Raw genomic sequence first — 27676 nt, 5'->3', positions numbered from 1 at the left:
CTGGGTCCTCCGGTAGAACTATGTCCAATTTCCGGAGGAACCGCCAAACTGATTTCCAGAGTGGTTGCTGTTTCTTAACTTTGACACAGCCAATGACATTTCATTCCTTTTCCCATCTAAAGGGACTTTGAAACTATTTGGTTTTTGAAGTTCTTCTTAGAAAAATGCTGTGAACCCCCATTGTTCAATGCAGCTGAAACATCTTTAAATGTTATAAAATGTCTAGGCATAGTAAAAAAATGATAAGGTCATTGAAAAGACATCATCTTTCTTTAACTTAAATGAGATAAAAACAAATTCCAGTACATTTGGAAGATATGCCACAATAAATTTAACTGATATAGTCAAAGCCTCAATTCAGATATGTACTTTACTGAGACTGAAATGTGGAGTTAACCATCTTTCAATTAAACTGATACTTGTACAGACACATACAATACATATTTACTTATACACATAGGTATATACTTTATGAAAAAATATACAATCCTTGCATTTTAAACCATACAACTAAAGAAATATTTAAATTTTATCATTTAAAGGATCTGGTGATTAAAAATTAATTTAGTAATAATGGAATCTCTTGATATTTGAGTGCAGCTAATGTCAAATATTATACTTTTATAGCATAGTTAATGCAATGGTTTGGGATAGTTTTGAGTTTCCCCAAGTTTCATGCATTAGAAACTCGACTACAGTGTGGCAGTAGGAGGTGGTAAAGCAGCTGTAATGAGTGGGTCCTGAGGGAGTAAGGTAGTTTTTCTAGGGTCCTTGAGATCTTATGAGATTTCATGTTTTCATGTTTCTATAAACCTAGCAGGACTCTCGATCTGTGTCTTCCTACATGTATTTTTTTTTTTTTTTTTTTTTTTTTTTTTTTTTTTTTTTTTTTTTTGCCCCAATGCTCTTCTCAGTATTGTCACTATGCTGGTTGGAGTTTTTTTTCTTCTAAAATTGTAGGCAGAAAAAAACAATACTGCTCCTATAAACGAAGTTTGCTTGTGTTCTTGCTCGCTTTTACTCTCTATAGTACAACCCTATGAGCAAAAACAACTTGGGAAGAAAAGGGTTTGCTTCAGTGTAGAGCTTATAGTCCATCTTGCAGGGCAGTCAAGGATGGTTTTCAAAGAAGCAACCTTGAAGTAGGAAATGAATGCAGAGAACACGTCAGAATATTGTTTACTGGCTTGATCATCATGGCTTGCTCAGCTTGATGAAATTATAATTATACTATAATCTCAAAATTAAAGGAAAAATTTAAATCCATTTTTAAATGAAATAGAATCACATCATCGCCCTCTTCAGTTTATTTCCAGCCCCTTGCTCATTCCTTCCCTCAAACTCCTCCCACCATTATTCCCTACTCTCAAGTTGATAGCTTCTTTTTCTTTCTCTTTGTTTAAACAAGCGTATACGCATGCATATGCACAAATATTTATAGATGAGACCTGCTGAGTGGTTTTATTGTTGGTATATAAATGGTTACAAGGCTAATCTGTCTGCTAATTCTCCTTTTCCAAGTCAGCAGCCTGTAATCTGGTGAACTAGGCGTTCCCACATAAATAATTAATTAAGAAAATACCCAACAGACTTGCCTATAGCCAATCTGGTGGAGGCATTTTCTTATTGAGAGACCTCTTCCCAGAAAACTGTAGCTTGTTTCTAGTTGAAAACAATAAAAAAGCCAACCAGGATGGCCTGGATTATCTATTTTATTATTTTTATTTATTGATTGATTTTTATTGGATATTTTATTTACGTTTCAAATGTTATCCCCTTTCCTAGTTTTCTACCCAGAAGTCCCCTATTTTATTCCCCTTCGCCATTTCTATTTTATTATAGGACTTCCAAATGGGTTGTTATTAAAAATTGGGATCGACAATAAAAATTCAGAGTTTTAAAGACTACTCCCAATGATACTTCTACAAATAGTCCTGAACCTAAGAAAGAGTTAAGTGAGTGCTGACCTGGCAGAAAATGCTTTATTTCTGGGCCCTATCATTTTCCTCAGTGGTTTATCACAAAGCCACTAATGAATGGTCAACTCTGGTAGATATCTTGATATGGGAAGACATTAAACAAGGGCCCTCCCCATAACTGAACCTTGGGAGTGCTTCTTCCACAGAATTTGCAGCTTTTATATACTGATCAAATAATTTTTGTTTATAATACTGCCTATTTAATTATGTTCTTCAGATAATATTTAGCATCCTTTGAGTCAGGGTCACCTTGGGAGCAATTCTCACATATCTCTGCATGCCTGGCAACCAAAGGCTCTGCATTTTTTATTTGATCTGAATTTCAGAGTGTTTATCTGGGAAATGATGTTGGAAGAAAAGATAGCTAAAGTTCAGGTTTCTTTGCTCTCCAGTATAATCAAGATGCTATTTCCCTTTGAGAACAAGTTTCGGTAGGCTTATAGTTTATTTAAAAAGAGTCAGGATTCCTGAGCTTGAGATTTCTCCTGTGTAGACACCCTGCTCCTCTCCTATTGCCCTGTAAGAACTGTGGATTGATAAAGAGGGACAAAATAAACATATATGCTGATTCCTACATCAATAAATTCCTACTGCCTTTGGTAACTGGTTATTGTCTTTGACCTCAGAATCTGATGGCTTTTACTGGGCTGGCATTGAGGACTCTGTGGTAGGTGAATGAGTTGATTGCAAGTAGGTTACTCTCTCAGATCCCACAGATAAGCCCTTGACAGATTCTCTCACTGAGATAGACTGGAGAGGAATATTGATCTCACAGTGGCTACAGCTCCCATATATTTTTTTTAAATATATTTATTTGTTTTATGGGTATGTGTGTGTATCATGTGCATTCATGAGCCTGCAGAAATCAGAAGAGGGTGTTTGATTCACTGGTGCTAGCGTTACAGAGCCACTTTGTGGTGTTGAAGTCAAACCCATGTCCTCTATAAGAGCAGGTACGTTCCTAACCACTGATCTATATTTCTAGTTTCCCCATAATATTTTGGAGGAAATATCATAAGATGATGCCTCTTTCCTGATGGTGGTTGCTTGAAGACCTGGATTTGTGGCCACAACAGCTCTATTTAACCAGATGTGGATTGACAGAGATTGTGACATGACTAAGCATTGTAAAGGCCCATCTCTCTTAACAAAATCCTTTCTTTAGGATATTGATCAGTGAGACATAAAATAGACATTAACTATTAGTTACAGCATAGAAACCAACAGATGTTTAGCTGATCATCAGAATGAAAAAGCATTTGATAAGTCAAACTGTTCATGAACATCCGAGAAAAGCACTAATTTGCAGTCATATATGTCTTTTCAGGGTGTGTGATTTTCTTTGACTTTCCATGTATACTTGTCTTCTCTCTACCTGATTCTATGTCACCAAAACATGCTTCCAGTTTTTGTGTTTAGAAAAGGACAAGCTGGTGAAGGGGAAAAGGATCATAATGTCTCTGAATAAATCCTGGACAGAGATTCATCTGAAAAAAGGTTTAACTAAATCAGGCTTCTAGTATTTCCTAGATGAAATGACTTAGAAATTCTTATCTAAAAATCAGCTATTAAATCTCTTACAGCAAGAGATCCTGGTAAAACATTAATTTAAACAGCTTATTTTTGTTGATAGAGCATTGGCATCATTTCAGAATAACTGATCATGAAGTGACATGGATTTTTGATCTGCTGTGCTTCAACATCTGCCCAGGAACTGGAAGTGATTATCTTTAAAGGTTAATCAGGTAAAGTAGAACAACCTCAAAAATCTTCAAAGAGATCTTTAGGAAAGCATAGTGCTCATTGGCTTATTGACCAACTATATTCATGCTCAACTTAGACTAAAAAGAATGAGTTTTAACAACTGCTTTGGTTTAGATCATTTGCATTTTACTAAAAAATTGTTACTCAAACTAAACTGCAGTATAAATAAGTGAATGATGGCCAACACTAGCTAAGAATCTCATGATCGTGAATTCCCTATGTTAAAGTGGACATTAAACTGGAGCTAGTGGGAAAGAAAGATGCCCTGATTCGTGGGTGACTTAGCTAGATTAGTATCAATTCAACTTTGATAGCATGCAGCTATATCTAGGAGTGCTCAGGTGGTAATTCACAAGAGATGTTTAAAGATTAAAAACAATTTAATTGTTTCAGTGTGCAGTGTAATATTTATGTGATATACAGTGAAAATTTAACAACTTTATTTTTTTTCACTAAAGCGATTCGTTGCTGTATGCATGCCTATCCTTGACTTTCATTGATGTAGAATTAAGCAGAACCTTCCTATGACCTGGGGTTGTAGTCTTGACTCTAAAATATTTTGAAGGTCATGAGATGTCTCCTTCGCTTCTTGCTTAATGCTTGACCACTGTCTCATCTCTTTACAGCTGACATTCTAACAGGTATAGCTATGGTCTTTCCTATTGGTTTGTTAAAGGTCATTGATGACCTGACCTTACATTGAGTTACCTAATTCTTAAAATCTCTGAATCTTAGAGAATATCTACACCTGGTAACTCACATGGCTGGTAAACCTGTAACCATGTTGCCTTATATAGGATCAATATTTTGTCTTTCTTTTTAATCATACTATCAGTACATAGAAAAATTTCATGACTCAAGCCACGTGTATGTGCACTGCCAATTATTCTTGTACTTTCAGTTTTGAGTGTTTTTGGAAAGCCCACAGGTACTGTGTGATGGTGTTCTACATCCTCAGATGAATTCTCCTCATTTGCTTCTACCTCTTAGCCTGAACTTTGATACTCTATTGGCACAGCTCTTGAAACAGAGAAAACCTTTCTGAAGGATAAGTAGAATGGAATACTTGAAATGTTAGCTATGAATACAGAATTCTTGAGCTTGAGTCTTTGCCATCTATGGCTATATAAACTCGGTAAGTCATGTCAACTTCTACTTTAGCATCCACATTTTGAATTTGAAGATAAAGCCAAAAAATTGTAAAGATTCAATGTGACACAGTATGTCAACTAGCCAGAGTATACTGAGCACATGAGCTTCCTCAGTCGTCACCTGCTGGCATTGTTTTCTTCCTACTTTCTGCCCAACATGTTCTGTGTCTATTTGTTCAAGATATTACTTCATAATAAGTAGAATTATCTCTAACAACTTTTCATGTAAATCTTTATACCAGGTTGTTCTGGCTTAGTAATTAAGAATATCATATTACTTTGGAAAAATATTAAAGAAATTAGAAATTCAAAAATAACCAATGCCTTCAATATTTTCCTAATATCTAACTTCACCATAAGCATCATAATTCAAATACATCATGTGTTAATACAATCAGAAATATATGTGAAGTTTCTGTTACACATACTGGGCAATTTTGGTTATTTAGTCTTTTAGGGTAATAGGTAGAAAATTTGTATCTTCTTTTACCTGCTTTCCTCAGTTTAAGAAGGGAACAGATGCCCCTACTTCTGCCTTCTCTATTGACTCATTTTTTTATATTCCTACCTGAAAGACTAAGACACTATTAGTTTAGTTATTGTCCCACATTACATCAGAGTTACCGTGCCTTTGAAATGGAAACTAATCTTATATACAAGTATGCCCTAGGTAAGTCTGGCATTCTAGAAGTCATATTTAGTGCTGCTCCATCAGCTTTGTGATAGGAAGATAAGGCAGTTGTTATATACACAGCCATTTCAACTGTGTTAGTGGATCAATCCACTTTCCTCTGCCAACCTCATCTTCCATGTACTAGTGAATGTGGAACAGGTCTTGAGCAAGTCAGCTGATGACACAGAACAGATATCAGCTAGACATAAAGCCAGAAGAGGAAAAGGAGAATCCATACATATCTACTTCATTTTCATGCTTCTTTAAGGAGTCTTAATTCTAATTCATTTTTATTAGAAATGGCTCATGACACCTACAGTTTTAATATTCTGAAACTTTTAACATGATCTCTTTCTACCAGTGTTGTATCTGGCCCTGAGGGACTGGCCTGAAAAGAAGTTTTCAAAGCAAGTGAGAGCTCATATACTTTTTGCAAACGGCATGATTTCTTTTTCCTGTTTTGAGCGCTAACTATAATTTCTCATGATAATATTTTTTTTCTAAGTATATGCTTTCTTAACCAGTCTGAATGCAAATCATGTCGTATGTAAGTGAATGGTTGGCTTCAGCATTACATCATGCCGGAAACCTGCATGCTGTCTGCAAGTAGTACTTTCTCCCATCTTCCCCCCGGCCCCCAACCCCCTGACTCCCATGATCCCAAATCTCTGACATCTGAGGACCTGTGCCTAGCCCTGGTCTCACATTCTTCTGTTTACAACAACCCTCTCATGTACCCTGTAAAGTCAAAGCCATCTGAGACCTAAGTTGTGGCTTTGGTGCATTCCAGGGTAACCTTCTCTTCCCACTTCCTTCCACTCTCAGCTAAAGAACTGTATTAAGCATCTGTGTTAAAGATCACTTCTGCCTTTCTGGTACTCCAGTCATGCCATCTGAGGGATTACATCAAGGACATGATAACATTACAAACTGTTAGTTCATGAGGTCAGAAGTTAAGTTACACCCTGCCCTATCTGGACTAAGACCATATTTGATACTCTAATCCCAGAATCATCACAGAGTAGACCCAATAATAAGCATTAATCACCATCAAGTTGATCCAGAATCGAACAAGTTGAGATAAAAGAAATTGAAATGCCCAAGCAACAAAAGTGGGCCAGATAACCATGCTAAGATACATAAACAATGACCTAACTCCAGATGGCCAGGTCCCATGATAAAAACATAAAAACATGTAAAATCATTACAGTATTTCTCCTTCAAAAACTAATTCTTCCAAAGTAATGGATCCTAAATAGAGAGAGCTGCTTGAGTGATACTCAAAACAAAATACCAATTATTAATACATTCAAGGTACTCATGGGAGACAGGAAAAAAATGTCATAATGAATATCAAGAAAACGCAAACGTGAATAAAATAAGGAAGACCATTCAAAAATAAAAGTGAAATTTAATAAAAAGATAGACATTCTGAAGATGTATATCATACTTTTATTATATGGCATGAGCTTTGAAAATTTTGCTAATGTTTCCACTTGTATTTTTTAATGTTTATCCAGCTTGACCTAAACTGATACAAACAATAGTAGCTTTCATTGTTATAAAACCATTCCATATTCTCTCTAACGATCTTGTCAGCATTACTCTGCCTCAGTGCCTAAGACAGAACTTAATACAAAGAAAGAGTGTTTTCTTATTTGGGTCCATATGGATGTTCCACTTAGACTTGATCACTCAGGAATCACTTCTTCTTATTACTTCGATCAGTTATGAGTCCATGAAAAAACTGTTGCCCAATGCAGAAAGACATTTCACTGGCCAAGATTTAGAACATTAATCTACAAGTCAAATAAGACTCAGGAAACATTTGTAAGAAGGGGTATAAAGAATGCGATAGCCCAGGAAGAGTATTGTTAAATGCTGCTTTCCAGACCCAACATGATTGCTGTAATCATGAACTCACAGTAGCCGTGTTTACCTGTACAAGACTTGCACAAGGTCAGTCAATTTCCGGGAGCAACACTAGTGGAAGTCAGTGGGTTGACAATACAACAACAACAACAACAAAAACAACAACAACAACAGCAGCAGCAGCAACAGCAGCAGCAGCAGCAGCAGCAGAGCAAGAACATGAAGATGAGAGACCTGTTGAGGAGTGAAAGAATTTGGAAATAGATATAATCAATATCCATTGCATATAAATTGCAATTATCAAAGGATAATTCTAAAACAATAATGGTCTTAAATCACTGATGTGTTAAACAACAGAACTCTCATAAAGCATCTTACATCATTATCTTTCAGTGAATCTAGAGAAGTTATATTTATGTCTGTCTTTTGTACTGATGTGGCTGAGTGGAATTTGATCTAGCATCTCACCTGCCTCCCATATTTATTTCACAATACATACACCTTGTGGGTACTGACAAAATTGACTCCATATTGCTAAGATTTTAAAATGAGGCCAATCTGGCCTTGTCCCCTTAAGCAGAGAAAGGAGAATACATGAAAGCAAAGAAGTAAACCATTCTTCTTCCCCAATTATCTACCATTCTATATTGAGCATAATAATTCTACTCAGTGGAAAATTATTCATAGGTGCTTTTAAGACAGGGTGCTGACACAGTAAGGAGTGCTGATCTTAAACATTTATTTTTCTGACATGAATGCTGAAACTGGGAAGCAGGTATTAAAAAAAGCCAGGCAAATATTCTAATTTGATTTTCCTTTTTCAGAATTCCTGCCTGTCATTCTGCCCTTTTCAAAATACTTACTATAATTAATGGGGAATATAGGGTAAAAATATGTTAGATACATGAATATAAATGTTAATAAAACTCATTATTTATCCAATTAGTATTTGCCCTCCCACATTAACAATATTACTCTTTTTTTCTGGTTAAGCATAATTACTGTCCTATGTTCCAAGTTGTTCTCTGGACTCACAATCCTAATTACATAGTAATAGTGTAAAAACATGAACTAAACAATACAACTAATAGAGAGGCTGAGGCAGAAGAAGCATGATTTCAAGACCATTATGTGGTACTCAGCAAGACATTGTCATGTACAAACAAGCAGAAAGTGTATATAGATTGTACAATATTGGACCTATTTCTCCAATTACCAAATTAGAGAGACCATTGGATGACAGTCAACAAATTTCTAATTCCTCATATTTTTTCAATCGATTAGTATATGTTGGTAATATTAATTTTCATATTAAGATACTAAGAAAAAGTATTTGTTACTTCCTGTTGTTTTTGTTGTAAGAGGTAGAATTAGGTTTGTGTGGATTTGTTGAAAGATTACTTTCTTGCTTCTTCTAGGGAGTAGTTTTACTCCTTATGCTGGTGTTTTCCATCTATTATCCTTTGTAGGACTGGATTTGTGGAAAGATATTGTGTAAATTTGGTTTTGTCATGGAATATCTTGTTTTCTATATCTATGGTAATTGAGAGTTTTGCTGGGTATAATAGCCTAGGCTGGAATTTGTGTTCTCTTAGGGTCTGTATGACATCTGCCCAGGATCTTCTAGCTTTCATGGCCTCTGGTGAGAAGTCTGGTGTAATTCTGATAGGCCTGCCTTTATAGGTTACTTGACCTTTTTCCTTTACTGCTTTTAAAATTCTTTCTTTGTTTAGTGCATTTTGTGTTTTGATTGTTATGTGATGGGAGGAATTTCTTTTCTGATCCAGTTTATTTGAAGTTCTGTAGGCTTCTTGTACATTCATGGGTATCTTTTCTTTAGGTTAGGGAAGTTTTCTTCTATAATTTTGTTGAAGATGTTTACTGGCCCATTACATTGGCAGTCTTCACTCTCTTCTATATCTATTATCCTTAGGTTTGGTGTTCTCATTGTGTCCTGGATTTCCTGCATATTTTGGGTTAGGAGCTTTTTGCTTTTTGCATTTTCTTTGACTGTTGTGTCAATGATTTCTGTGGTGTCTTCTGCCCCTGAAATTCTCTCTTGATGCTTGCACCTATGACTCCTGATCTCTTTCCTAGGTTTTCTATCTCCAGGATTGTCTCTCTTTCTGATTTCTTTATTGTTTCTATTTCCATTTTTAGATTCTGGATGGTTTTGTTCATTTCCTTCACCTGTTTGATTGTGTTTTCCTGTAGTTCTTTAAGGGATTTTTGTGTTTCCTCTTTAAGGTCTTCTAACTGTTTACCTGTGTTCTCCTGTAATTCTTTGAGGAAGTTATTTATGATTTTCTTAAAGTTCTGTATCATCATCATGAGAAGTGATGAATCTTGCTTTTCTGGTGTGATGGTGTGTCCAGGACTTTCTATGGTTGGAGAATTAGGTTCTGATGATGCCAAGTAACCTTGGTTTGTGTTGCTTATTTTCTTAACGCTTGCCCTGCACCATCTGGTTATCTCTAGTGCTTCCTGCCCTGGCTAAATCTGACTGGAGACTGTCCTTCCTGTGATCCTGGTGTGTCAGAACTGCTCAGAGTCAAGCTGTCTCTGGGATTTTGGGATTCTGGGATCCTGGGATCCTGGGATCCTGGGCTTGTTAGAATGCTTGGGAGTGGAGCTTCCTCTGGGTATTGTGGGACTGGCTGCTGAGTGTGTGCCCAAGGTCTGCTCAGGGCACTGGCCCAGACAGACTGGAATCAACCCATGTCACTGGGTTGGCAGAGTTCCTGTGTGCCTGGGTCCTGCTGGTCCCAGTTACCCCCAGTGTTGGGACAGATGTTGTGTCCTCTTCACCTCTGATCCTGGGCATGTTAGAGCATCTGGGAGTGGAGCTTCCTCTGGGTGTTGTGGGACTGGCTGGGGAGTTTTTGCCCAAGGTCTGCCCCAAAGTCTGCCACATGGCTTGTTTCTTAATAATTACATACTATATAGATCCACAATAGATACTTTCCAGAACCTTGTTCACTTCCTCTTAAGACCACATGAAGCTCAAAAAGAAGGAAAGCCACAGTGTGGATACCTCGGTCCTTCTTAGAAGGGGGATCAACATACACATTGGCGGAGATACAGAGAAGAAGATTGGAGCAGAAACTGAAGGAAAGGCCATCCATCCTGTGGACTGTCTCACCTGTGGATTCATCCCATATATAGTTACCAAACCCAGACACTATTGTGGATGCCAACATGTACTTGCTGACAGAAGCCTGATATAGATGTCTCCTGAGAGACTCTGCCAGTGCCTGACAAATATAGAATTGGATGCTCCTTGTTATCATTGGAATGAGCACAGGGTCCCCAGTGGAGGACCTAGAGAATGGACCCAAGAGCAGAAGTGGTTTGCAGCCCTATAAGGAGGAACAACAATATGAACCAACCGGTACCCCCAGAGCTCGCAGGGACTAAATCACCAACTAAAGAGTACATACACATCGAGGGACCTATGGCTCTAGCCACATAGGTAGCAGAGGATGGCCTTGTGGGACATTGCAGAGAGAAGAGGCCCTTGGTCCTGTGAAGGCTCAATGCCCCAGTGTAGGGATATGCCAGGACAGGGAATCAGGAGTGGGTGGGTTAGTGAGCAGGGGTAGGGAGTAGCGGTTTTTCAGAGGGGAAATGAGGAAAGGGGATAAAATTCAAAATGTAAATAAAGAAAATATCTAATTAAAAATCAAAAAAGATTGTGCTAATGAGTCAAAGACAAAAATTTTCAAGCAAAATTATTGAAACTTTTTATTAAATGTTTAGTTCTACTATCCTCCAGATAAAATGGTATTTCTGCCTTGGCCCTGTGAAGGTTCTATGCCCCAGTGTAGGGGAATGCCAGGGCCAGAAAGTGGGAGAGGGCGGGGTGGCAGGCATGGGGAGGGGGGAGGCAACAGGGGTTTGTTTTTGTTTGTGTTTTTGTTTTTTGGAGGGGAAACTGGGAAAGGAGAAATTCGCATGTAAATAAAGAAAATATCTAAAATAAAAAAAAAAAAATAGAAAAAAAAAAAAAAAAAAAAAAAAAAAAAAAAAATGGTATTTCTGTTGTAAAATATATCCTCCGGGCTACATATTGAATAGTTGATAACTTTGTCTATATGTCTTCATTTGAATTAGTATTGTGGAAGATGTACTATATAAGTTACTTTGACCAAAAAAAAAATGATAAATTATAGTGTGGCTGAGTAATTAGACTTTTGACTCTGCTACTGACAGTTTTGTGCTTGGAGCTCTTTTTCCAACATGGACCAATAGGTATTCACACTCATTCACTTTCATTGATGAATGAGTGGCCTACCTCTTTACAAAGACTTGGTGTCAGATAAATCAGATAACTCATCACAGCTAGTTATTTATGAAGACTTGTTAGTCATAGTCACTAGTAAATAGTTAATTCGGGGAAAGAACTAGTAAAATGCAAAGATTCTGGCCTCAATGAAAGGTTCCCTGTGTATCCATCTATTGTCACAACATCATTTAGACTTAGCTCAGAGATGTGCATATCTGTAAAATATTTTTAAATTCAGAAGAAATCATGTGTGAAATAGTGTGTCAGTTTTATAATAAGTATAAAATTGTGTTTAGCTACGAACAGGATTTAAACACCTTGCAAGATTATTACTAAGGTAACCGAAGAGCCAAAAAATAAATTACATAGGCATTTCTATTTGCTTTTTCATTTTTACTGTTTTATTATCAGCTCAGAATTTTCCAATATTCAAAGTGTGAATTAGAACAAACAGTGAATCATAGCCATCCTTCAAACATAGCTGTCTGATGCTCTTTGTGCAATTCCACTGGTTTAACCTATGAAGTCATGGTTAATTTCAAATTTGTCTTTTAATTAAAATACCTTTTAAACAGGAGTCATAAATTTTGAATTGGGGATGTGCATTTTCCTTATTGATGTCTACTAAATAGAACATCACTAATCAATTTGTCTTTTATATAGCTTTTGAAAACAGATTTCATGTCTTCCTATAGTTTATTTGGGTGAACATTCAATTCTTATTTGATTGAAATTCCCTGTCTCTACAAGTCTAAGGGTGTGTGGAAGGGCAGAGGGAAGAAAGAGAGAGAGGGGTGTATATTTTCCCATTACGATCTCTAAAGCAGATGGATATATTGGTGTATTGTAATGAATGAGAACATGAAGATGGTGATAGAAAAAGAAATACACTTCAAATACAAGAAGATATTCTATCTTCCGTTTCTATACTATTCTTGAGACTTATTAAAGTGCTGTGTTCTGAATTGATTTGATTAGACAAAAGCAGTTGTCAAGAATAATTTTGAAATTCTAGCACTCATTTCAGTATATTAAGAATATAGTGATTTTTCATAGCTTTTAGATTAGGACTACATTTATTTAACATGGTTTACACTACAAATTCACTCTTCCTGTTTTGCAGCTGAAATCTGCAAATTGGTGAGTGAATCAATTAAAATCATCCCAGTAATCTGTAATAAAACTTGATTCTAAATTTTTTGTACATCTTTGTATCATCTCTTTAGTGTTCTATGATGCTTTGTTCTAATTCATTCTTCTATTTAGTGGATAAAAATGTACAAGTTATTTCATGTATTTTGAACCTTGGAGAATAATAAAGGAGCAACTATCTCATGCGTTGTTTTTGATTGAATGATCAATTGTGTAAAACATTTGAAATAGTATTTGGATTAGAGCATAAATTCATTGAGTATTAGTTCTGCTTCTTAGGCATTTGGTTGCTCTCACAAAACACTGACAAAAGAATTTACAGGACCAGAGGTTTACATTAGCTCATGGTTTCTGGGATGTCAGTACACTCCATCACAGTGGAAATGGTATGTAAACCAGAGTAGCTCTGGGGAACACACATAGAATACCTGCTCTCAAACTCATTATTTTTCTTTTTCCTTCTCATTTCTCAGAAGTCCCCAAGTCTGTAAGATTGGATGATCTACATTCACAAAGTCTTCTCTCTGTTAATGTCCAAGTAGACACAACTAGTGATAAGTCTTATTAATCTGTGTATATCCTGAATCCAAGTAATGTGAAAATTCATATTGAATCATCAAATTATCATTAATACTAATGATAATTAGTATTAATATACTGCTTAGCATGTCATAGTACATGATGAGGGTCCAGTAAAATATACAGCTTTCTTTCTAAAATGTCTGTGCTTATCATTATCAGCATTGGCTACCTATGAACATTACATAGTTTATAAATTTTTTAATATAGAGGATCAAATATTGAATGGTAGAAAGGTGGCTCACTGTCAAGAGCACATGCTTCTCTCTCAGAAGTCTTGAGTTATGTTTCCAACAATCACATCAGGTGGCTCATATGCCAGTTTCTCTGAACCCCTATAGTGAACTTTGAATTTTATGGGTACTTACAAACAGCACATATACATATACACACATATAAAATAAAATTAAAATAGTCTTTAAAAGAGTGATATATCAAAAACAGATATTTATAAAATCCAGACTTACAAGAATAATTGCAGCTGGGCAGTGGTGGTGCACACCTTTAATCCCAGCACTTGGGAGGCAGAGGCAGGTGGATTTCTGAGTTCGAGGCCAGCCTGGTCTAACAGAGTGAGTTCCAGGACAGCCAGGGCTATACAGAGAAACCCTGTCTTGAAAAACAAAAAAAAAAACAAAAAGCAAAAAAACAAAAATAGAATAAAATAAGAATAATAAAAGAATAATTGCTCTTCTTGGGTTGTACCTACATTAGCTATATCTGAGCTAAAAACTGTAATCCCTAGAAAAGCCTGAAAAGGATTGACTAAAAGCCTCTATAATTTAAATTTGACCCCATTTTATCTTAATTTCATATACAAAATAATGTACATATTAAGATTAACTTTATAAAAATAAATTCTAATATATTAAAGTATGATAAATGAAGAGAATTACTGTCCATATTAGCATATTTATCACCTTTTCATTTTATTATAAATTGTTTTAATTGAATTTGTTAGGTTTTCAAATTAGTTAACCTAATCCTGATGCTATTCTACACCAGTGATTTTCAATTAATTGTGTCTACCATTCAGTTTCATTGAGGTAATTTTTTTATTTACATTTAGATGTACATTTTATTCACATTTAAATTTAATGTAATTTTTCTAATGTATTTACATTAGATATTTTCTTTATTTACATTTCAAATGTTCTCCCCATTCCTGGTTTTCCCTCTGAAAAAAAAAACCCATTCTCTCCCCCCTCCCCCTGCTTACTAACCCACCTTCTCCCACTTGATTGCCTTGACCACTGTCCATAATAATGTAGAAGACTGTGCAGAGAGATACAGAGCTATACCTACTGAATATGAATTGTTAATATCTCCATGATTTATTATATATATATATATATATATATATATATATATATATATATACCATAGAACGATACCTGTACTCATTGAATTCACAACTCTTAAATGGAAACTCTCTCATCAAAATCATTATGACTAGCTAGGTGGCTAATCACTCATAGTGAAGAGCTGGAAAGATGGGAAAGAATTACCTTTTACCTAGTTTTCTTTACTCCATATTTTCACAACCTTACAGCAGATAACATTGACAAATATTTTCCTTTCATATTAATTTCTTTCAATGTGAAAAGAATTCCTTTAGTCATTGTTTTTCCACAGAATGATATTCACGTGATTTCACATCTTGCTGTTATAGAAGTATGAAGAACCCATATTTTGCTTGTTAGCATCTTTGATTAATCTGAGTTAGCTAAGTGATTCTGCAAAGTATAAAGGGCACATCCATTCGGAGGACAAAGGCTAGACTTTCAAGTGTTTTCACACTATTTAGCAAATCCTTTGGGATTTAACTTTCCTTTAAGATACGAGTCAAAAGGTCAAATCTCTAATGTTCTAATATTTCTTCCCAATTAGATTTCTTTATTTCTAAAAAATAAGCTGTGTTGATCCACTTTTCCTTATTGTGAAGTAATTTTAGTTCATGGACCAGCACTTTATCAAACTGAGGAACTGATTCTATATTAATTTGTATTTATTCTCATTCATAGCTGTAATTTGTCAATCTGTCATAAAAATCTCAGGAGAACTTCAGTGATAGAACATTGTTTAAGTTGATCACATTGTAAGTTATATGTATGTGAACCTCCATATCCTGCAAATACAAGCAGAAGTTGTTTATAGTCTAATATTTAACGTTGTGCATCCATGTTCTGTTGATCATCTGTTTTCAGACTCTTTTTTTTGCTCCTTTCTTTACCAAGGACTCTTAATTGTTGTGTGTTAATGATGGTGAGCAAGAAATTCACTCTCCTTTCTTCTTTAAATGAATTTAATTCATAACACAAGCACATCCTCAGCTTAGTGTCAGAACCTAATCACAACCAATTCAGAATCTCCATTTGTTTTACAATATTCTGATAGGTGTGAGTACTGTGGAGGCTCTTGGGAGCTCCAGAGCAGCTGGTCCACTTTGGGACCATCTGCAAATAGCTAGCTCACAGTGATACACATTCCTATAGGGTATTTTACTCAAAAACATCTACAATTTTATCTCGGCATAGTGTCCAAAACCTCTAGATATCTGTGACATCACCACTCCAGGAGAAGAAACATTGTTATTTTTACATGTAGTTCATTTATAAAATGTCTTTAATGGTACTGCCCCAAGTCCACTTACTTAGATTCTTATGTGTGTGCGTGTGTGTGTGTGTGTGTGTGTGTGTGTGTATGTGTGTGTGTGTGCATGAGCATGTGTGTATATGTCCATTTTGATTTGCATTTCCATGTTTACTATGGATGTTGAACATATCTTTAAGTATTTCTTGACTATTAGGGATTTCTCTATTGAGAATTATCTGTTTAGATCTGCACCCCATTTTTAATTCTTTTGGTTTATTTATATCTAGTTTTTTTTTTTGAGTTCTTTATATATTTTGGATATCAGCCTTCTGACAGCTGTGGAATTGGTAAAGATGTTCTCACATTGTGTAAACTGCTGTTTTGTCCTTTTGACAGTGTCCTTTGCATTATAGAATCTTTCAGCTTCACGAGGTCCCACTAATTAATTGTTGATCTTTGTGCCCGAACTTTTCTGTTCATGAATTGTCTCCTGCACCAATGCATTAAGGCTATTTCCCACTTTCTCTTCTATCAGACTTAGTCTATCTGGTTTCATGTTGAGGTATTTGATATACTTGGACTTCAGTTTTATACAGGATGATAGATTAGATCTATTTGCATTCTTCTACATGCAGAGATCCAGTTAGACCAGCACCATTTGTTGCAGGTTTTTTCCATTATATAGTTTTAGCTTCTTTGTTAAAAATCAAGTCCCTGCAAAACTCAGGATGTCCTCATTCTTAGTAGTTGGGTAGTATTCTATTGTGTAAATGAATCACATTTTCTGTATCCATTCTTCTGTTGTGGGATATCTGGGCAGTTTCCAGCTTCTGGCTATCACAAACAAGCCTGCTATGACCATAGTGGAACGTGTGCCCCTGTGGCATGGTGGGGCAACTTTTGGGTATATTTCCAAGAGTGGTATTGCTGGGTCTTCAGGTAGATCTACTTCCAATTTTCAGAGGAACCTGCAGATTGATTTCCAGAGTGGTTATACCAGTTTGCAATCCCACCAACAATTGGGGAATGTTCCTTTCTTCACATCCTCTCCAACATCCTCTTAGCCATTCTGATTGGTGTAAGGTAGAATCTCAGGGTCATTTTGATTTGTGTTTCTCTAATCACTAAAGACTTTAAACATTTCTTTAGGTGCTTCTCAGCCATTCAAGATTCCTCTGTTTTAAATTCTCAGTTTAGTTCTATACTCCATTTTTTTCATTATCTTGCTTTCTGATATTCTTTTTTTATTTGATATTTTCTTTATATACATTTCAAATGTTATCGCTTTTCCCAGTATGCCACTCCCAGAAAACCCCCATCCCATTCTCCCTTCCACTGCTTCTGTGAGGGTGTTCCTCCACCCACCCACCCAAACCAACCTCTCTGCCCTTGATTCCCCTACATCTATCGAGCCTTCCACTGGTGCATGACAAGGCCATCCTCTGCTACATATGCAGCTAGAGCCATGTGTACTCCTTTGTTGATGGCTTAGTACCTGGGAGCGTGGGGGAGGGGATTCTGTTTGGTTGATATTGTTGTTCTAACTATGGGGTTGCAAAACCCTTCAACTCCTTCAGTCCTTTCTCTAACTCCTCTATTGGGAATCCTGCATTCAGTCCAAAGGTTGTCTGGGAGTCTCCATCTCTGTATTTGTAAGGCTCTGACAGGGTCTCTCAGGAAACAGCCATATCAGGCTCCTTTCAGCATGCACTTCTTGGCATCCACAATAGTGTCTGAGTTTGGTTACTGTATATGCAATGAATCCCTGGGTGGGACATTCTATGGATGGCCTATCATCCATCTATTCAGTCTCTTCTCTACACTTTATCTCCATATTTGCTCCTGTGAGTATTTCGTTCTCCTTATATAAGGGCCAAAGCAACCACACTTTGGTCTTCCTTCTTCTTGAGCTTCATGTGGTCTATGAATTGTATCTTGGTTATTTGGAACTTTTGGACTAATATTCACTTATCAGTGTGAATATACCACGTGTGTTCTTCTGTGATTAGGTTACCTCATTCAGGATGATATTTTATAGTTCTATCCATTTGCTTAAGAATTTCATGAATTCATCATTTTTAGTAGTTGAGTAGTACTCCATTGTGTAAATGTACCACATTTTCTGTTTCCATTCCTCTGCTGAAGAACATCTTGATTCTTTCCAGCTCCTGGCTATTATAAATAAGACTATGATGAACACAGTGGATCATGTACCCTTATTATATGTTGGAGCATCTTCTGGGTGCATGCTCAGGAATGGTATAGCTAGGTTCTCAGGTAGTAGTATGTCCAGTGTTTGAAGGAACCACCAAACTTGTTTCCAGAGTGGTTGTACCAGCTTGCAATCCCAACAGCAATGGAGGAGTGTTCCTCTTCCTCCACAACCTCTCCAGCATCTGCTGTCACCTGAGTTTTTGATCTTAGCCATTCTGACTGGTGTGAAGTGGAATCTCAGGGTAGCTTTGATTTGCATTTCCCTGATGACTAAGGGTGTTTTGAACATTTCTTTAGGTGCTTCTCAGCTGTTCAATATTCCTGAGTTGAAAATTCTTTGTTTAGCTTTGTACCCCATTTTTTCATAGGGTTATTTGATTCCCAGGAATCTAACTTCTTGAGTTCTTTGTATATATTTTATATTAGCCCTCTATTGTATGTAGGATTGTTAAAGTTCTTTTCCCAATCTGTTGGTTGCCTTTTTGTCCAACTGACAGTGTCCTTTACCTTACAAAAGCTTTGCAATTTTATGAGGTTCCATTTGTCTATCCTTGATCTTAGAACATAAACCATTGGTGTTCTGTTCAGGAATTTTTCCTGTGTCTATGTGTTCGAGGCTCTTTCCCACTTTCTCCTCTATAAGTTTCCGTGTATCTGGTTTTATGTGGAGGTCCTTGACCCACTTGGATTTGAGCTTTGTACAAGGAGATAAGAATGGGTCGATTTGCATTTTTCTAAATGCTGACTGCCAGTTGAACCAGCACCATTTGATAAACATGCTGTCCTTTTCCACAAGATGGTTTTAGCTACTTTGTCAAGTATCAAATGTCCATATGCATGTGAGTTCATTTCTAGGACTTCAGTTCTATTTCATTGATCTTTCTACCTGTCTCTGTACCAATACCATGCAGTTTTTATCACTATTGCTCTGTAATACAGCTTGAGGTCAGGGATGGTGATTCTCCCAGCTATTCTTTTATTGTTAAGAATTGTTTTCACTATTTGCTATTCTTTTGTTGTTGTTGTTGTTATTCTAAATGAATATGACAATTACACATTCTAACCCTACAAAGAATTGATTTGGAATTTAGATGGGGTTGCATTGAATCTATAGATTGCTTTCATCCTACCAATACAATGAACATGAAAAATTGTTCCATCTTCTGAGGTCTTCTTCGATTTCATTCTTCAGAGACTTGAAGTTCTTGTCACACAGATCTTTCACTTGTTTGGTTAGAGTCACACCAAGGTATATAATATTATTTGTGGCTATTGTGAAGGGTGTCACTTCATTAATTTCTTTCTCAGCCTGTTTATCCTTTCAGTAGAGTAATGCTATTGATTTGTTTGAGTTAATTTCATAATCAGCCACTTTGCTGAAGTTGTTTATCAGCTTTCAGAGTTCTCAGGTGGAATTTTTGTGGTCACTTAAGTATACGATCATATCATCTGAAAATAGTGATATTTTGACTTGTGCTTTCCAATTTGTATTCCTTTGACCACCTTTTGTAGTCTAATTGCTTTAGCTAGAACTTCAAGTACTATATTGAATAGATAGGGAGTGAGTGGGCAGCCTGTCTAATCCCTGATTTTAGAGGAATTACTTCAAGTTTTCTCCATTAAGTTTGATGTTGGCTGATGGTTTGTTGTATATTGCTTTTACTATGTTGAGGTATGGGCCTTGAATTCCTGATCTTTCCAAGACTTTTAACAAGAAGGGATGCTAAATTTTGTCAAATTCTTTTCCATCATCTTATGAAATGATCATGTGTTTTTTCCCCAATGGATTCGTTTATGTAGTAGACCATTTTGATGGATTTCTGTATATTGAACCAACCAAGCATCCCTGGGAGGAAGCCTACTTGATCGTGGTGAATGATTGCTTTGATGAGTTCTTTGATTCAGTTGGCAAGTATTTTATTGATTATTTTTGCATCAGTGTTGATTAGGGAGATTGGTTTGAAGTTCTCTTTCTTTGTTTGGTCTTTGTGTGGTTTAGGTATATAAGCATAATTGTGGCTTCATAGAATGAATTGGGTAGTGTACCTTCTGTTTCTATTTTGTGGAATAGTTTGAAGAGTATTGGAATTAGGTCTTCTTTAAAGGTCTGATATAATTCTCCACTGAACCCATCTGGTCCCGAGGTTTTTTTTTTTTTTGGTTGGGAGACTATAAATGACTGCTTCTATTTCTTTAAGGGATATGAGACTGTTTAGATGTTTTATCTGATCATGTTTTAACTTTGGCACCTAGTATATGTCTAGAAAATTGTGCATTTCATCTAGATTTTCCAATTTAGTTGAGTATAAACTTTTATAGAAAGATCTAATGATTTTTTAATTTCTACTGTTTCCTTTATTATGTTTCCCTTTTCATTTCTGATTTTATTGGTTGGATACCATACATACATGCATACATGCATACATACATACATACAAACCATACAAATATACATACACACCATACATACCAGTGGTCATTGAGTAGAGAGTTGTTCAGTTTCCATGTGTTTGTAGCCTCTCTGTTGTTTCTGCTGTTGTTGAATTCCAGATTTAATTGATGGTGCTTTGAGAAGATATTGGGGCTTACTTCAGTTTTCTGGCATCTGTTAAAACTTTGTATCTGACCATATGGTCAGTTTTTGAGAAAGTTCCATGATCTAAGAAGAAGATATTCTTTTGTGTTTGGGTGAAATGTTTTATAGATATGTTTAGTCCATTTGAGTCACAATATTTGTTAGTTCCCTTATGTCTGTGTTTTGTTTCTATTCAGATGACCTGTCCTTTAGTGAGAGTGGGATCTTGAACTCTCCCACTATTAATGTGTGAGGTTCAATGTTGATTTAAACTTTATTAATGTTTATTTTACAAATGTGGGTGGTATTTCATTTGGGGTTAGATATTCGGGACTGAGATCATCTTGGTGGATTTTTTCGTTGATGAGTATGAAGTGTCCTTTTCTATCTTTTGTTTTTTAAAATTAATTTTGCTTGGAATTCTATTTTAGTAGGTGTAGACTCCAGCTTGTTTCTTGGGTCCATTTGCTTGGAAAATCTTTTTCCTGTCCTTTAATCGTAGGTATCTTTGTTGTTGAGTTGTGTTCTTGTGTACAGAAGAATGGTGAATTCTGTTTTCACATGCATCCACTTTGCTTACTCTACATCATTTTATTGGGGAATTGAGTCCATTGATGTTGAGAGAGATTAATGATCAATGATCTTTAATTTCTGTTATTTTGGTGTTGGTGGTACTGTGTACGTATGTTTAATATTCTTTCTTTATTCTGTACAGTCAGTGTCTTAGTTATTATGTGACAGGAAGATTTTATTTTTTTATTTCTATCTACTTTGTGTTTTGTAAGCTTTTACATTTATAAGTAACCCTTTCTCTAGGTTAGGGAAATTTTCTTCTATAATTTTGTTGAAAATATTTTCTGGGCCTTTGGTCTGGGAATATTCTCTTTCTGTTCCTATTATTCTTAGGTTTGGTATTTTCATAGTGTCCTAAATTTTCTAAATGTTTTGAGTCAGAAACTTTTTAGATTTAATATTTTCAGTGAATGATATATCAATTTCTCCTATCGTATCTTCTATACTGAGATTCTTTCTTCCATCTCTTTATTCTGTTGGTGATGCTTATGTCTGTAGTTTCTGTTCTTTTGCCTAGGTTTTCCATTTCTAGGATTCCCTCAGTTTGTCTTTTCTTTAGTGATTTTATTTCCATTTTCAGGTCTTGACCAGTTTTATTTATTTATTTTTTTACCTCTCTAATTTTATATTTACAAGAGCTTTATTCAATTCTTCTTTAAAGACCTCTATAATCTCCATAAGATTAAATTTAAGGCCATTTTCATATGCTTCAGCTGTGTTAGGAAATCCAGAGCTTGCAGTAATAGGATAGCTGGGTTCTTATAATACCATATTACCCTAGCTCTTATTGATTATGTTTTTTACACTAGTCTTTAGCCATGTGCTTTTTTGCAGTTATTATAGATTTAAATGATGATTTCTGAGTTTTTCTTTGTTGGATGAATGTTTTAAGATTTTTCTTCTTGGTTTCTGCTTTCTATCATCTTGTCTGAGTGCTTATTTGGGGTTTTTGTAACCTGCATGACCTTTGGGGTTTTGGGTGCTAACTTCATCTCTGGGGTTCCTAGCACCAGTGAGGCCTGATATTTCTGATGCCAGAATGGTCTCTGGGGAACCAGGTAGAGTTGTGAGCCAGAAAAGGGATCACAGAGTACAGGGTCTGATTATGGAGTCCACTAGGTAGACACAGTTTATAACTATTAAATGTGCTTTAAGGGGACTTGGTAAATGCTTGGAGCATGGTTTTACCTGGTTGTCCCTCATGCCATCAGGGTTCTGGGAATTCAGGCAGAGATCTGGGCTGGAAAATTGAGTCCTGAGGATGGGGTCCAGTTTCCTATTGTTGGTTGGTATGCTTTAAAGGGACTTAAAAGGCAGGGAATTGGGGGTGTGTGTAGAGTTTTATCTGATTGTCTCTGGTGCTGGTAGGCCTCCTGGAATTCAAGAAGAGGTATGGACCAAAAAATAGAGTGCAGGGGACAGCGTCTCCATATATGTATCTTAATCAAGTCTAATTTGGTGAAATGCTAGAACCTTCAAAATAAGTATCAGGAATTAATTTTTAGATCAATCAACCCATTGCATTTATTTTTGTTTCCCTATTTTATCTATTCCTTGAAAGTCTTATATATTTATAATTCTATTTTAATCATACCATCAACACTTATTTTACATTCATTTCTCACACAATAAATACATAAAGGGTATCTTACTATTACTTTCTTCCATTAATTATTTTTAATTATGTCATATTATTTTTATTAGTATACATTCTTGTACATACTTCTAGGTTTTATAGAAAAATTATATATTTAAATATATAATATGATTGATCATATTTACCCTTTTACATTTTCTCCTTAGTCCTTTCTTCTTATTGCTACCTCCTGTTAGACATCTGTCTTTAACTAATAATTGTAAGTTATCTGATACTTTTTCTTTTAATTTTATTTTCTCTGGCCAGTATTTCTCTTACTTTTAAATTTTATTTTCAATTTTTCTATATAAACCTTGTCAAGTATGTACTTTTTAATTATCTGAATGACCTTTTAGATTCCTGCCAAGAATCTGTCCATCAACATGTATTATAATATACCTTAGTTTAGAAACTAAACTCCAGTCTTATCAATGCAACCATCTGTTTCTTTCTTCTTGCTTCTTTGCTTTAGTGCCACGAATTTCAATAGCACTTTCAGACACAGAATGTTCACTTAAAACATTTTTCATTATTTATTTATTTGTTTATTTATTTATTTATTTATTCTTAATTGTTATGTACTTATTATACTTGAGAAACATTTAGATCAATAAAATAGATCCTGTGAGAAGAAAGCTTGGAAACATAATTAATTATAATCATATTAGCTAAGTGCTAGGATTAAATCTATTAATGCTGAGAGGGAAAGTGCTCTTGAAAGAGTTTGTGTAAAGGTACATCTCAACAAAGTCTAGAAATAGATAAAATTATTAAGTAACTAAAAACCAGGCTGATTGTGATAAAAGATATTTAAGATGAGAGAGTAAGATAAATAAAAGGGTATAAGGCTTCCCAAGAAACGACTGCTTTGTATCATCAACCCATAGAATGTAAAAGCTGAAGGATGGAAAAATGGAGGAGAGTTGTGAATGTCATCTTCTAGATATGGCACAGGTACTGTTCTAAGGAACCTAAAATTGTGATTCCCTGTACACACTGAGCCAGCTCAGATGCTAGGATAGATAGCACAGCTTTTCTCTAGGCCCCAACCCATACTATGAGCAACATTATTCCTGAGATATGAGCATATGTCTACCTATCTCAAATAGGGCTCCAATAACACATTAAAGTGAGAGAAAGTAAACTCATCTTAGGGTAAAGTGAAGACAATCGAATGGCTGATCAATAACTTTATTGACAAATAAAGATGGATAGACCATTCTCTTATGTAGTTCACTCTTAAAGTAAATCTTTAATCTGGGTGAGTGCTCCATTTTTCTGTAGATTTTGGTCACTGAGCTTCTAATCAAGAAGAGAATCCTCACAATTTTTGCCAGTCTGCTGTTTTTACTTTGCTCCTCCTTTGTATAATACCAGTCCTTTCCATATGTTGTTGGGCATTAGGAATTTCATGTCACTTCCCAGCAGGAATCATCTCCTGAAAACACAACAAATGCAAGCTGTTGAAAAGTAGCAGTTTAATTTTCTCCCATTTGCATTCTTTGTCCCTTGATGCTGCTCTTTTCCATGCTGCAGTATTGAAAACTACTGGATTTTTATCCTGTTAACTGAAGAGCCAGTTACATTCAGAAAGATAACATGAATGGTTTCAATTAAATTCTGCAAGACTCTGATATATGGATGTAAGCTTAGTCTCAAAGAAAATTTAATATTTTGAACATATACTCAAAGTGCATTGTAGTCCCCATAAAGAGTATAACAATTTGCTCTAAAGTTTGGCACTGATAGGTTTCAATATTTTGTAATTAACTTACCACATGGAAATTTTTAGTAGGAACAGCTTTTTAGTTTTTATGCAGTTCAGTGCTCCTGTCAACTATATTTTAGTTATGAAAGATGATAGAAATATATGCTTATTTCATTTCTGTTTACATAGTCTTAGAAAAGTCCCTATATAGATCGGTAACCATGTTTATCTGTACGCCTTCTCTAGACTTCTATGTTAGATGATATATTCAATATTCTGCTTCCAGAATTTTCTTTTGTTTTAATCAACAATCTTTGTCTGAATACACCCTTCTAGTTTTATGAAATAGACAGAAATTTTAAAAAATCTCTTTGCCTATTTTTTAATTTAGAAAGCATTTTAGAAGAATATTTTCCTCCAAACCAAATTTCATATTTTAGTAACTATGCATGGACTTTAATTTCAGATTGCTTATATCCTACACTTAATGAAAACTGATTCAAATATAGCCTTGAATAATTTTCAGGCAATCAAGTTTCTTACTGTTTGCAGTCATTAGTTTCTTGCTGTTTGCAGTCATTTGTGGAGTTCAGTTTCTCCAGAGTTTGCCAGTGATTGTTCTTGGCTATGATTTTTATATGTCCAATGTTTCAATGCATTATTTTCCATCCTTCTGCAGAGGTCTGGTTATTCATTTAGAAATGAGATCTGAATTTAGGCAATCTTTATGCTTGCAATATTTTCTTAAAAAATCAATACAATCTTCTACAAAGTTGGAATGTTCCTTAATGTATAACCTAGTGGCTGCCAACTCTAAAAACCCAAAAGAAGATAAATGCACTCATGGTATTTAAAAATGCAACGGCAAATTATTCGTCAATCACTGACATCAAGGAAAACAATGTCCCATAAATGGCTAGGTACTTTTGCTTAGTGTGTTCCTAATTTCTACCCTTCCCAGGCTGGTGCTGCTTTAGAATGTAGATTCCCTGGGATTATCATGTTGCAAGGTGCATAAGTGTTCTTTCTCATTCCTAATCAATAACAAGGAGGAAAGCTGTGAGCAGAATTTCTTATGTTATGGTAGTCAGAGAGGTTGTTGAGAGAAGACAATGAATGGGGAAAGAAAAGTTCTGCAGTGCCTGAGGTTGATACTTGACTTTTTTTCCATTTATTTATTTATTTATTTATTTATTTATTTATTTATTTATTTATTGTTATATTTTTATTAGATGTTTTCTTTACTTACAATATCTCCTTTCTCAGGTTCCCCTTCAAAAGAAAAAAGAAAAAGAAAATAACTAGTTTTGTGCCTACCGCGGTGGTCATCTTTCACTGAGAAAAGTCAATTCAATCCAGATACTCCAGAAAGTACAAATCAATCATAATACTTGCATAAAAAATTCTTTAAGGATGAGGGCTAATCATGTCCATGGATCCATAAATATAAATGCCTTCAGGGGTTAGATCAAGACTCCTTGGTTTATTTAACAAGAGAGATTCACAAGCCAAAGAATTACCTTGAGGATTCAGTGTCCAATCTGGTAGCAGTTACTGAATACAATCACAAGTTTCCTATGTATAACATGTCTCCAAACATAAAACATGTGCTTCATGTGTTTGAGCTCAGTTAGTACTCACTGCATCCTGTGTGGTAAGAGCTAGAATGTATTGGATCATAGACTACCCTAATCCTATATGACACTGTGCTGTTAATAGAAGTAGACTTATTTTTTCTGGTATTATTTATGAAAGAATGTGATGTAAAGAGGAAAGCAAATGCCAGTTTATTCATTTTATAGACTTTCAGACAAAACCAAGAATAGTGTAAGAATCCCCAGGTCACTGGGAACCTATATTGAGTTGCTGGAATATCCAGGTGGGTTTACGCTAAGAGGATACACAGTGAATTCTATGCTCATTGACTTAGGAATGCTCTCAATAGTAAACCAATAGGCAGCAATAGATTTAGGTAGACATTCAAGAGGATCAAAATAAGAATTTCTTTGGAGACAGATCAGTTAGTACGCCTTTATTCTGTTTTCTGCAGAGGGTGAGGATCTACATGGTTTCCTCTTCCTTGATTCGACTGAGGAGATAAACTTAGTGTAATTTGATCAGGATATTATAGGCTATTAGTTCTGAAAGATTTCTTAACTCAAAATGCACCTTATCCCTACCTACTTTGTTAGGATTATTATGAGAATTACTTCTTATACTCACTGCCCATCTATCTCTCGTCCTATACAACTCCTCTGTTCAGGTTCTGTAGCCCAACTTCCAGAGCTGCCTAAATACCGTATAGCTAATAGAAACTGTAGGCTTCTTTGCCTTATCCTACGACACTTGAGTGGTATAATTTCAGAGACCATCATCTGAAAGCAACCTCCAGCTAAAATAAAGGGCTTTTTAATATTCTCATTCTTTCTCTTTTGGGATAACTCCAACAAATGCACTGTCTGCAAATCCCCACTTCAAGCTTTGTTATAATGAATCCAATCTAAGAAAGCAGCTGTCCATAGCTCTGTGGTGTATAGATATAGTTGCAGATTTAGGTCTGTGTAAGCCTTACCTGTGAGGCTGTGGTTTGCTGCTATCTGCATTCTCATGGGCAGCAGGACAAAAGATCACACAGCAGACCCACTGCAAACAGGCCAACCATAAACTGTCTTGAAAAGACACTGGCCAGACAAGGACTGATTTCAGATAGTGAAGCTTCTACAACAGGGGTTTTTAGATGTGCCAGGGGACATCTTTGAAAACTTCTAATGGATCTGAGATTTTTATTCTAGTATCATCAGTGACCAGAGCTGTTTCCAGAGAAACTCCAAATGCTTCACTTTTGAGAAGGAAGTAAATCCTGCTGTACCTAGAGTACCCTATCATGGAGCAACAACATAAATATAAGATTTATTTTATG

General features: G+C 35.6%; 1 long non-coding RNA gene across 2 annotated transcripts in view; it reads left to right on the top strand.

The window, feature by feature from the left end:
- Positions 1-27676, top strand: part of LOC116069574 — a 96339-nt gene that overhangs the window by 9597 nt on the left and 59066 nt on the right. For both annotated transcript variants that reach the window (XR_004110038.1, XR_004110039.1), the window contains exon 2: positions 3613-3724. This is a non-coding gene — a long non-coding RNA (uncharacterized LOC116069574). The remainder of the gene's footprint in view (positions 1-3612; positions 3725-27676) is intronic.

The sequence above is a fragment of the Mastomys coucha genome, unplaced genomic scaffold, assembly GCF_008632895.1.
Source record: "Mastomys coucha isolate ucsf_1 unplaced genomic scaffold, UCSF_Mcou_1 pScaffold22, whole genome shotgun sequence".
Taxonomy (NCBI): domain Eukaryota; kingdom Metazoa; phylum Chordata; class Mammalia; order Rodentia; family Muridae; genus Mastomys; species Mastomys coucha.
The sequence above is the reverse complement of the archived record's forward strand: the minus strand, read 5'-3'. Positions and strand labels throughout refer to the sequence as shown.